This window comes from Alnus glutinosa, chromosome 2, assembly GCF_958979055.1.
Source record: "Alnus glutinosa chromosome 2, dhAlnGlut1.1, whole genome shotgun sequence".
Classification (NCBI taxonomy): Eukaryota; Viridiplantae; Streptophyta; class Magnoliopsida; order Fagales; family Betulaceae; genus Alnus; species Alnus glutinosa.
The window spans coordinates 17,970,600-17,983,953 of record NC_084887.1 but is presented as its reverse complement, the minus strand read 5'-3'; positions in this window follow the sequence as shown (position 1 = coordinate 17,983,953).

Sequence of the window (13,354 nt, the reverse complement as noted above, 5' to 3'; positions counted from 1 at the left end):
GATAGGGTTACCTAGAAAATTACTGTAGACAAATGACACGGATCACTCCTTGACGTGTGTGTCCTACGTGGCTAACTAAAATGAAGTGGAAAAGCCGACCTATGTCTTCAAAGAATTTAAAAAACAAATTAAACATGTCGTGTTTTTATTGAAAAATGACGTGGCAAACTAACGGACTCTGATAAGTTTGTGGACGAAAAACGACTTTAGGAAGTTATTTGTAATTTTAGTTTTCCATAAGGTCCCTACAATATTTTTTTGTACCACATGAAGTGATTCATAATTTAGGCCAACCCCGGGGACCAATGGTGCAATTATCCCAAAATTTAAACAAAAGGCCATTTTTAAGCTGCGCTAGACTAGCCCCAATCAATGGTAGAGTAATTGTGCAGCACTATTTTTTATATTAGTTTAGTGTTTTGTTTTATATTTTTTTATTCATATAACAAGAAAATATCTCTTTTTCTTTTGGGCAAAAAAAATATTCAAGCACATGAGATTTAACCTATAATTAAATCAATTACTAAGGTTTTAAGATTTGATCAAATCACCCTTTAAGGTATGATCTGTTATCAAATCGCTCATTTCTTATATCTGTCGTTAAGATTTTTAACGGAAATTGTGACACGTTGACATAAGGCAATTGTCAAACCTAATAGAATAGTTACACGTGTACAAATGTGTTACTTCAGCTTGACAAACAAAAAATGAAAAAAAAAAGAAAAAAGAGCTAGAACAGGGTGGAGGTGGGCCTCCCATTTAGGGGTGGGCACGGGCCAGGTCAGGCCAGATTTGCATTTTTTTCAAAACCCGGCCCGCAATGAACGGGTTTGAAACCCAGGATCCGCACAATGAATAGTCAATTTGCTAGGTCTCGAGTAGCATGGATCGATATGGGTTTGGGGCGGTGCGGGTATTCCTATTTTTGGTTTTTCTTTTACTTTTTGGGCTCAAAACCAGGTGGGCATATTTTAAATCTATTCTATCACATTTGTTTTGTTGGGACCAAAACAATCTGATTTATGTGAAGAATGTTTTTGCAACAATTTGGGCTTCTCAAGTTGAATGATTCAACACTTCCCATTCTCAACACATTTTTCTACAAAATCATCACTGCCCATTCACTAGAATTAATAGCAAAGCAAAATAATGAACATGTACATAAACATTTAAAGTTCCAACAAAAAAGAACATATGTGCAAGGAGAGGAGTTGTGCTCGTGCAGTTACATCTGATAATAGGTTTTCACATTTGGGGCAATCTAATGGATTGTATGCATCTTAGGCTAAATGAGTAAATCGTAGTCGTAGATTCGTAATGCACTAATGCTGAACAGCTAATGGGAGTAATGCGGAACAGCTAAGAGAAGAGCCTAACGCCTGGCCTAAAGGCTAAAAGCCTAAATCAATAAATTTGATATACTTGTCCTCGAGGTGGGGCAGGTTTGTAGATTGGGAAAAACCCATTTCCGCAATCTGCCCCGTAAGCCATGGGTCTGCATATGAAGTGCCCGCAACATGCAAAATTCACCTGATATCCATAAATTTAGAGGCGGGGCGGGGTAGATTTGTCGGTACGGATGGGTTCTGCCCACTCCTACGCCCACTAACAAGTAGGTGGTGGGGGTGGGGGTGGCGGTGGCCACCTTCCTACAGAGGGCGTAAGTAGGTGATACAGGACGGAAGGGATTTTCACAAAATAGATAAAGACCAACAGAAAATAAAGATAATTCTTACGTTAATTCAGAGACTCTCCAAAATAATGATAAGAAAGGGTTGAACCAGAGTCTCACTGGCCTTGGCATAGTCTTACCACCAAAACAGAAGAGAAATCACATCTCAAACAAAATATATGTTTTTTCATTCATCATAATCTGTACCATAGTCTTTATCATAGGGTTACGAAAGACTGTTTAAATAGACTTTGACAAAAACTCCAACCCTAAATTAATTGATTATGGGCTAAATCCATTATTAAACGCTAACTCTTAAAACATAAATTAAATATTACTAACCATTACAAAATAATATGACTCTTAAAAGCTAAATAAAACTTAAACTAATAGTCTTTCTTCATTCTCCATCAATAGGTTGCCCTACGTACCTGCCCGTGCCCAAGACAAAGTGCGAGGGTGGGGCAAACCACCTGTACCCTTACCGACAATGGGAGCATGACCCACCTACAGAGGTGGGGTATGGATCATCACCCCATCAGCCCCCTCTGCCAGTTGGTGGATGGCATGGATCGCAACCCACTTACACCCCCTTTAACCACCCCGCCATCCCCTACTAGTGGGATGGTGGTAGGTGGCCACCACCCATCTCTTGTCTCCGCTCTCTCTCTCTCTCTCTTTTCTTCTTTTGTATTTCTTTTCTTTTCTTTTTCTTTTTTTTTTTTGCCATGTATCAAGTTGAGGTGGTACTTTCTTACAGGTAGAACTATTTTATTGGGTCTGACATGATGTTATGTCTAAGTGTAATAGTTTATGTTAAAAATCCTAACTTTAGGTGCATGTAAGGAAGGTGCAATTTGATAATGAAAGATACCTTAATGAGTAATTTGATAAAATGTTAAACTTCATAGGCTTTTACATTATTATTGTTATTATTATTGTAATTGTAATTATTATTATTTCATATGGAACATAAACCAGCTAGACTGAACAGGAGCCTTAGAAAGATAAAATAATAATTAGCAGAAAAAAGAGGCCGGCACGTGAGTGGGACCAATATCCGATCATATAGGTGAATGCATATGCATTTGGGGGGAGGGTCCTCTATTTCCCATGAGCAACGTTAAGAAATATGATGATATCTTAAATCATAATAAGAAACAAATGCATGTGTAACAATAATTTAAGCGGGACCTATATATATATATTGCTACTCCTGCATATTCATTGGAAACAGTAGCTACCTTAGCAGTCTAATAACTGCTTGGTTTGGAAGAGATTTGGGAATCAAACGTGTGATAATATAAGGCGATGCATTAAAAATTGTTCATGCATGGCAGCTGGAAGGCTATTGTTTGGGTCTGTGTGGCCATCTAATTGACGACATAAAAACTATGTCGAATAATTTTTAGTGACAGAGAAGTCAACGAAGCAGCTCAATGCTTAGCGAAAGTAATATCATAAAAGTGTGCAAATTGGATGATTTTCCTAGAATTGCATCAGTAGAGTATAAAAACAACTTCCAGATAAGAAGAATTTTAGAAAAGAAAATTTCTAATGATCCCTTCTTAGACTGCATAATTCCTTTTCCATATCTTGAAATCTAAGATTTTTTCTTTTTTCTTTTTTCTTTTTCTTTTGGTCTACTGATTAGGGTATACCATAGATGTATTAATCGTTCTCTTATAATTTGAAGAGATTTTATCAACTAATAGAGTCAGTAATTTACTATATATCCTCATGATATTCTTATTCACCGGAAAACATTCCTATTTACCTTCCCCTCCTTGTCGTGATGAGGATTGAGTACTGTGACCTTTATCCACTTTGATCCCCACCTCCTCTCTTACTTTTCTGTTTAACCTTGATACTTTTCTTATCTGCCCATGAAAAAATAAAGTTAAAAAAATAAAAAATAAAAAATTGGCGTAGTAAGGTGCATTCATGTTGATTAGGAGAGAGAGAGAGAGAGAGAGAGAGAGAGAGGGAGAGCAGTAACTCAAATAAGTCCCTCTAAACATTTTCAGCAATAGTAGTTAAAATAAATAGTAAAAAAGGTGTAAATTTTTACTTTATTTGTAGTTTTTTCTATATACACTTAAAAAAAGTATAACTTTATATTTTATTTTTTTGTTTTTCCTATACGCACTTCAACATATTCTTTATTTATTATTTACTTGCTTTTAAATATTATTTTTATTTTTTTAATTATATTCTATTTATCATATGTTCATTTGGAAGAGAGATGGATGGTGAGAATTTTTTTTTTTTTTTTTTTTTTTTTTTTTAATTTGGATGTTGTGCTACAACGAATAACAATTAGATGCATTTTAGCTCACCTATAGTTAATCTGCTGGAGGTAAAATAGAAAGAAGACAATATTAACTAAATTTAGCTAATATTGACATTTTACCTATTTTGCATAAAATGCCCTTAGCATATACGTCTCTTATTATGTAACGATCTGCAGAACTAATACACAAGGCACAACAAAAAAACCTAAGGTTTAGTGCCGCTTGGATAGTGTTGTTTTTTGTTTAAAAAAAAAAATGATACTATTCATTTTATGTCATTTAAATAGTGTTGTTTAGTGCTCAAGTTGAAAGAAAACATAATCTTAAAAGAAATTAAAGACAAAGTGCTGAATAATAAAATAAAGACAAAATTTTACATTGTTTGATCTATGGCATACGTTTACAGGACTACATTATATTTTTATTTCTCTTGTTATTTTTATAATACATGAGACTCATATTTGTAAGAGAATTGTGGTAGATAAGTATGGTAATCAAACTCATATATTCTCCTACAAAATCCAATCATAATTACATGAAGAATATATTCTCTAACACAAACGATACTAAATCTAAAGTTAATGTTGTGTGAACAGTCAACGACGCTAAATAGAGTCAGGATTAATTATGGTTCAATGAAACTTCATTGTAGTTTGGTATGAAAGGGAGAAATTCTGATTATGCTATTTTTGGCGCCATTCAATTAATGTTTTCCGCTAAAACAGGGTGGTTGAATCTTTAATGGTGATTTTGCCAATTCTTCAACTTCAACAAAGGCTGCCCTTTTCCTCTTTCACATTTTCTCAATTTGACTTTTAATTCTTGGCCTCTTGGGTATGTTCCAATTTTTCATTTAATTTGTTAACTGTTTTTCAGTTTGATTTGAATTTTTTGAGTTTTTAAAAGTGATTAATGCAAATAAAAAACAAATTGATCTTTGCCCTTAAAAAAGTTGGTAGAATTAGTTAATATGTTAAATGAGAGTGGCTGAACCATTTCATGACCCCTGAGCGTAGGAGTGATTAGTTTTAAAACTCTGGAAACTATTTATCAAACTCCAAACCACATGGATCAAAAATGCATTTATTCCTTAAATTTTTGTCTAATGTTTTCAGTTGAGCTTTATTAATTTGAGATATTTTGTGTTGTTTGTGGATCTGGTAAAAAGGGAAAAATTGACCCTGTTTGTTAAGGATTAGAATCCTCTCAAATTATCTGTCAGAATTTGAGAGAATTCGGATAAGTGATTGTGAGAGATCCCTTATGGGACCCATTTGACCGAATAAGTGGTTGGGTAGTCCAATTTTTATTTGGTCAGATGGGTCCCATAAGTGGTTTTTCTCTCACAATCATCTGCTCAAATTCTCTCAATTTCAGGCAAATAATTTAAAATGATCCTGATCCGCTTGTTAAAGGTTTTTTATTTATTATTATTTATTTATTTAATACAGGTATGGTATGAGAGTGGAAAATTAATTTTAAGCCTTGTTTGGTAAGGAATGGAGAATTGGTAGTGAGAGTTAGAAGTGATAGATGTGATATAAAGTTAAAAGAATTTATATAGAAAAGTGAAAAAATTTTGTATTGTAGTGAATTTCTTTTTGAATAATAATAAGAAATTATTGATATGATATAAAATTAGAATATTTTAAAATTGATTGTTTTTGAAATAAGTAACGAGGTAAAGAATTTTTTTTTTTTTTTTGCTCTCGCCAAACAAGCTCTTATATTCTTAAGAATAGTTTGTATTTAAGTTATTTGTCCATAATTTGGTTGTAAAAAGAAAAAGAAAAGGAAAATTTTAAGCAACCGATGGAGCCACTAATTGGTTGTGATAATTATTACTGTTGCTTGTACTATTGGGCATTGGGATCCAAGCATCCAGCCAGCCAGTCGCTTGTCTGCACCTGCAAAAGACCTCCTTGTCCTTGTTCTGTAAAGAAAAGACGAGCTACGGGTAGCTGTCATGTCTAAAAATGGGTGTTTTTTAGTCAATTTTGGTTCACATCTATTAATTTGATTTGATATTTTGATCCCAAAATAAATTTAGCCGGCGGTGCATCCCACGTGGGGGTGGATGGGGCCATCGGTTTCGGAAGAAATTTCCTCACTAAATTTGTCTACCTCACAATCAAATTAAAAGCCATGTTAGGTGTTTTAACAAATTTTATTGATCTTTTAGTTATATATTGATTTTTGACGCAACTATAATGAATTTTGTTGAATATACCATATGCTATTCTCTTATTACTCTTGTGTAACATATTGCGAAAGCAAATTTTTGCAGAGTTGGACCGAATGATGGGTCACTTGCAAACAATGGCGGAGCCACTTAAAGGTTAAAAGGGGTCTTGGTGTTACGGTTTCAAAATTAAATTATTGTATTTACTTAATTTAAAGAGTTATTGGCGATTTTCTCAGTTCAATTAATTGGTAATTGATTAGAGGAATCACTCTTACAATTATTAGAATAAAATTGCATACGGAAATGGAAATCATGATTTGAGACTTCCATTAATAAAAACCACAAGGCGTAATCATGTATCATCGATCATAGACTCAGAGCCTCCAAACAAACATTATTATAGTAATTAAATTCTATTTACCCAAATCAAATAATATGAGTCATCTGCTTGGCATCTCATCTCAGTGAATTTCTCACACTACCATCACGTAACATGTTAATCTGCAAAACACCTTGGTATTTTGCAATGGAAGATAAATACCTGCATAAGTCTACAACTTAATAAATAAATAATTACAAGACCAGTCATTCAATGAACATTCGGTAACTTTTATTATTTATGAGATTATAAACGTGAGTTTTCACAAAATGACGTGAATTGCCCCCGTCATTATGCCAAATTAAAAGGTAGTTTATTTTGAAGAATTGATGAGTCATAATTCCGGCGATATGCACTAATAGTTTAATGCAAGAGGAAAAAAATATGATGTACACATACATAATAGTCATAGAGAGATTCTCCATATAATCTTACCCAGTATGTTAACCCATTCCCATCAAGGTTGATGCTGTCCTGAGGGAACTGTAATACAACCCTAGTGTCCCGAATATTGTACGCATACCGTCATATACTAATTGCCCGATCGAGTTTAACCTCGGGTGACTCACGCTACTAGTAAAGCCGTAATCGTAACCCCCATTTATAAATGGTGTGTCGTTCACAAAAATAACTGTTGGATCCAAGGTCCATCATCATCTCAAAGTAACCTCTGTAACCATAGGGTTAAGCTCGTATAATAAGTGCATAGCCGTCCTACCACACGTATTGATGTATCATGTCGTACGATGCAAATATTGTTAATTTATTATCATTGTAAAATAAGTAATATTCATCATAAATCAGTATAAAAATAGTAGGTTCATAGCATATCATTATGAAGAATAAAGGATGCTCAGTTCGCTGACATATTGCATATTAAAATGAAACCAGTTTTGTAAGTATTTACTTAATTACCTCAAACGCTCATCCAAAAGCTCGGACATCTCAAACTCCCGCTACTGGGAAACATACCCTAATATTAACTAACACAAAGAGAGCTCTAACCCAAGTACGTAAAAACCCTAATTAACCCTTCTAGTCACTGTCGAACGTTCGATATCGAGGTTGAGCGTTCGACCATCAAAAGTCAAACGTTCGAGGAATACCAGAATGCATATGAAAAACTCAAAACTCAAACGCAAACCATTCTCCCTTATAACCAAGGCTCAAAATAGCTTAATAACAACATGTTAAATCACGTCAACATGAGAATTTGTGAAAAATAAGTGTAAGCTCCAAACTTTTTCAAAAATATTCATTTTTAAGAGAGATGAATTATGAACATATCATGGTACATTTAAGACAAACGAGTTTAAAGTTTAGGGTTTACATTAATGAAGACGAACAACACCAATATCAACTCTTTCTCTCTCTAGAATCTCTCTCAGTAAAGAAATAGGGTAGCAAGGGTGCATGGGGGTGTAGGGAAGTCTGAAGAGCATGGGGGTGGTTTAAATAGATGAGGGTTTAAAGGAGATAAGGGTGAATGATGTGGATAGTAGGTTAAAATTACTTTTTCAGTAAAGGTCAAATGTTCGATATACTGTTTCTAAAAACAAAAAGGGGTCCACTTCAAATGTTCCATAGATGCTTCGAATGTTCGAGTGAGGATCCATATCGAACGTTCCAAGGATGGGTCGAACGTTCGGTCAGATTTTATTATATAATTATTTTAAGGTAATTATTTTAGTAAAATAATAGTACAAGTATATTTTAAAAAAAATGAGATTTAGTTACTCATTATGTGCTAACCACTATTATTGACAATTTTTATTAAAAATAAAAATAAAAATAAAAAATCGTCTTCGAAAATTCAGTTTTAAAATTAAATTTTGAAAAACAATAATAAATAAATTAAATACCAAATGTCATGAGTTGCCACCTTATAGTAGAAATAAAATAATACAAACCAAGTAATTTTTATTATAATGTGAACACCAAGCTTAATCCCATTTTTGCAACAAAATAAAGGGTGGATTTCTTACAAATAATTTTAGTTATCTATATAGAAAGGGAAATTACTAAGAAGTTCAATTGTTTCTTTTTGTATTAGTGCCAAATCTTGGTTTAGTTCTCTAAAATCATATACCCTAATCTTGTTTGGAATTTTAAATGTTTATTGTTCCAAAAGATTTTAGGTTGGATAAATTTCTTAAAGCATTGGTTTAGGAGTTTTGCCTCCATAAACCTAGAATGTTGGAATATGGTTTCATAATGTATTTAGGTCAACCATGTCCTATTTGGATAAGATTTCCAATTTTTGAAAGTTGTTTCCAAATACTGAATGTTTTAGGGTTAATGATGTGTCCTTAGTGGGAGTCGGTATTAGACTTCCAAATCTAATACGTGACAAAGCGTCAATGATATTGTGAGATGGTTTCCTAATATAGTTAGGTCAACCATGTCAATGTCGATAAGGTTCCCATTTTAGGAAAGCTTTCTTATTATTGTATTAAAATTGTTCTAAGCATTCTAATGGGATTATGTTAGTTTTATTGGCTACATTCTGTTGACAAAATCACTGTCATGTAAGTGTGCTGCTGAAACAGGGACACCGTAATTATTCAGAGTTTACAGAATATTTAGAGATTATTTCTCCAATATAGAAAGGGCCTTAATACGACAAGTATCAGTGTCACAAGCATCAAGAAGACAATTTCTGGTTTCCAGGAAGATTCTGTACACATCTCAGTATTTTTATTATAACTTTTTACTTAAGTATTGGATTGAGATGAAATTGGTGTTGTTTGAAAGCTAATAAAAAATAATACAACTTGATTGTCCAGATGGCCCAGTGAAACGTCTAGACGCTCCTCAGTGTTCGAGAAGATTCTGAACAGCTCAATAGAAACGTCGATGAAGACAGCAAGCAACCGTCCGTACGCTAGGCAACACTGTCTGGACGCTATTTAGTGTTCAAGAAAATTTTGAACAGCTCAGCACACACTTGGTGAAGACAGCTTACAACCATCCGGACGCTAGGGCAACACCGTCTGGATGTAGAAACTGAAGCTTAACAAGGAAACGCGTGAAGTACGTTATGGAAGTCAGTTGCTGCTTGCCTTCCAGACGCCTTTAGTCTAGGTCTGGACGCTGCCCAGAAAACTCCAAATCAGGGTTGAATTAGGTCTTCAAATGCCTATAAATAGAGGTCTCTAGGCTTGTATTATTCAGTGAATTCGGTACTGAATTCCTTTGTACTAAGATATGGTGTTTAGGTAGAGATTGTGATATGTGCTAGCTCTATTAGGGTGGTTCCTGTGTGATTTGATCAAAGTCTAGCTTAGGAAGAGCCCTAAGCTAAAAGATTCTATTGAAGACCCTTTCAGGTAGAAGACCTGGTTGGGAGGCGTTCACGTTGGGTTACATGTCAGAGTTCAAGGTTCGACCACTGCATCAGAAGTATGTGAGTGTTACTGCTTTACAACTAACTTTGTCTTCTGAATTGTGAATATCATGGGTTTGACTGCCCCGAAGTGGTTTTTCTCTTAATTAAGTTTCTACTTTTTTAACAAAATATCTGTCTTCTTTAAATTCTGCATTTAGATATTTTGTTACAAATTGATCACACACACGGCGTAAATTAGAAGTCTATTATTTTTCATTTGGTATCAGAGCGGGTACACATGTGTTTGAATTAATTTCTTGAGTATGATCCATATTTTTGTTAACTCCTTTTATCATAAATTCTTCTTAGCTATCTGAAGAGAATTCTAATAATGATCTCTTTGAGGATTTTCTTAAATTGAGTAAAAATTCTAAAAATTCCAATAAAGATCTCAAAAATGTTAGGCAATAAATCATTAAATTGTTTGAATCACATGTTTTGATTGACTCTTTGAAATCTGATAATACCATCGTTTAACACTTTTGATACACACTTGAGAATAAATTAAAAGAATCTGAAGATTTCTTGAAAAAATTCTCTAGTGATAATTTAAAAAGTATGCTTTGTATTCATATGGATAACATAATTGTTGATGATTTAGGTGCTTCTACTTCACATGCTTCTGATTTTAAATTAAATTCTCTTTTTATTAAGCCTGTGATAGTATATCCAGTTTGTTTAGATAATTCTAAAAATTCTTGCTTAAATGACTGTGCGAAGCCTAAGTCCAAGGAATCGGGAACACATGGTAAGTTTGTTCCTACTTGTCATCACTGTGGGATTATTGGTTACATTAGACCAAACTGTTATTTGTTAAAATCTCAAAAACCTTGGAATAAGTAGGATGCTCCCAAAAGAGCAGTGGTGAGAAACCCTCTTCAGATAAATATGCATGTCCCTCCCTATAGGAAACATATATCTCAAAGAGGTAAGGACTTTGTTATTTGTAAGAATGCTAAACTTAATTCTACAGAGACTGTAAAAAAGCATTCAAACAAAAGAAGCATGCCCACCTGTCATCACTGTGGCATCACCGGCCACATTCGACCCAAATGTCCACATCTCCAGGCTCAAAAGTCGAAGGTTCAGAGGAAGCTACCAACAAAAGCTACATTAGGCGCTCTACCTCCAACGACACATCAGGCTCCACGGCATCAGCGGCAACAACAAAAGTTTCTTCTTGCCAATCAGAGTGGCAAACTAAAGAAGAGCAAATCAAGGCACTTCAAGAGAAAGCCGCAGAAGCCCAATAGAAACCATGGCTATAAGGAGTTGCTAAGCCTGATGCAAGGTATGCTAAGGAGATTGGACAACATGGACAAGACCCACAAACCAGCTCCATGGGTCAAGCAAGTATGGGTCAGGAATGATGAGACCATTCACCCCTTGAGGGGGAGTAGACTTACCTAGTAAAGGTAAAGTCACACAATGCCTAGGATTTTGGTTCCTAAATCCTAGTACATGTCAGGTATGTTTCCATTGCCATATTTTATTCATGCCTTGCATTCTGTTTAGTGAACCATATATTGTCTATCCCCATATTTTCTCTTGTTTGCCTTGAGGAAAATTTATGCAAGTATTTAATGGGGATGATAGAAAAAGCACGTCAGATGGCTACTTTTCTGTCTTGGTAATTCTAAACCTCTATCCCTGAGGTCAGGTTTGCTCTTACCTTACATGCTAGGACTAGATATTATTTCTTTTCTCCATATGCATGTTTTTGTTGTTTTTCTGTCTTATTTTTTTTCAATATTAAAAGGGGGGGGGGGGGGGGGGGGAGAGAGAAGATACAAATTTATTTATTTATTTATTTTTTTTTTTCTTTTGATAGTTTTTCAGATATTATATGTATTTTTGCCTGATATCTCAATTCATTGTGCATTGATTGAATATGCTTATATATAATTGAGAGTTTATGCCTGATATCTGCTAAGTTTTCCTGTGGCATCTTAATGCTAGATAGTTGCTTTCTCATGTGATGAAAAAATTTTGCACTATCCAAAGCTCCCCTAAGGTACATTTTTTTTTTCTTTCTGACTTTTAGCTTCTGAAAATTCTGATGTGAGAGATTTTTTTTTTTGCTAAGATGGTCAAATTGACCAACTCGCTAGTTGAACCTAGAACCCATAAATTCTAACATTCTCTCTAGGTTGTAACACGAGCAACAAATAAAGCATTAAAAAAATCAGAAAATCTGGATTCAAAAGATCCACTGCTGAATGTGCTTAAAAATGTTCTTGAACTTGTCCTTAAAGAAACAATCAATGACCAATTCATTGCGGAAACAGACGGTCACTAATGGACTAAGTATAAGAAAAGTATTGCCTCTTAGGGGGAGTGTATCAGATGAGGGTGACTATGCCATAATAAGATAAGGTTTGCCTTTTGACTGATCTAACAATGAATTTTTCTTTTGTTTAGAAAATTCAATAGTTGTAAATTGTTAGTATTTTATATTGACAATATTATGGTTGACAAAAACACTTTATGTAACGGTTGCTTTTTAACAGGATTTTGGTTCTATTCAAAGTTTTCAAGTATTACGGACATTGTCTCATTTCATGCCGTGTGTCTGATCATAAGTTTCTTGAAGATGTTCATGAAGATTCAATGCAATTATCAAGTCAGAACAATCGGTTCCTATGCAACCGTCCGGACGGGTCTTTGAAGGCGTCTGGACGCCCCGCAGTGTCTAAAAGCTTCAGCGTTGTAGCTGTCCGGACGACTGAACTACACCTGTCTGGACGCTAAGTCAAGCTACTCTAAGTTCGACACGGAGTTGGATTTCAGACGACTCTATTTAGGAAGGTTCTGCCAAACGTCCTAACAACGTGGCAACACGTCCAGACGTTACTAGTGTTCCAGAGTGAAAAATGAAATTGACTTCTAATATAAAGCAAGTGTGTGTGTGCACAATGTGTTAACAAAATAATAATGTGGAAAATTAAATAACACAAGAATTTTTGTTAACGAAGTGGAAACTCAAGATGATAAAAACCACTCCGGGGCAGCCAAACCCAGGATATCTACTATTCAGAAGACAAGACTAGATACAAAGTAGTAACACTCACATACCCCTGATGCAGTGGCCGTACCTTGCTCTCTAATGTGTAACCCAACACGAACGCCTCCCAACCAGGTATCCTACTTGAAGGGGTCTTCAATGGAATCTTTTACCTTAGGGCCAACCCCTAAGATAGACTTCAAGTTAAGCGCAGCAACAGCACACGCAGCAACGACTTCAGAGATATTAACTCAGCTCAATAACCTCACAATATAGCTCTCTAAGCACTAGTGGAATTCAATACTGAATTCTTGTTGTTCTAAGCCTAGGGGCCTCTATTTATAGGCTTACAGTTCAAATGAGGGTCTGGCTTGATAAAACTGGGCGCCGTCCGGACGGTAGTCATAGGCCGTCCGGACAAACAACTGTGCG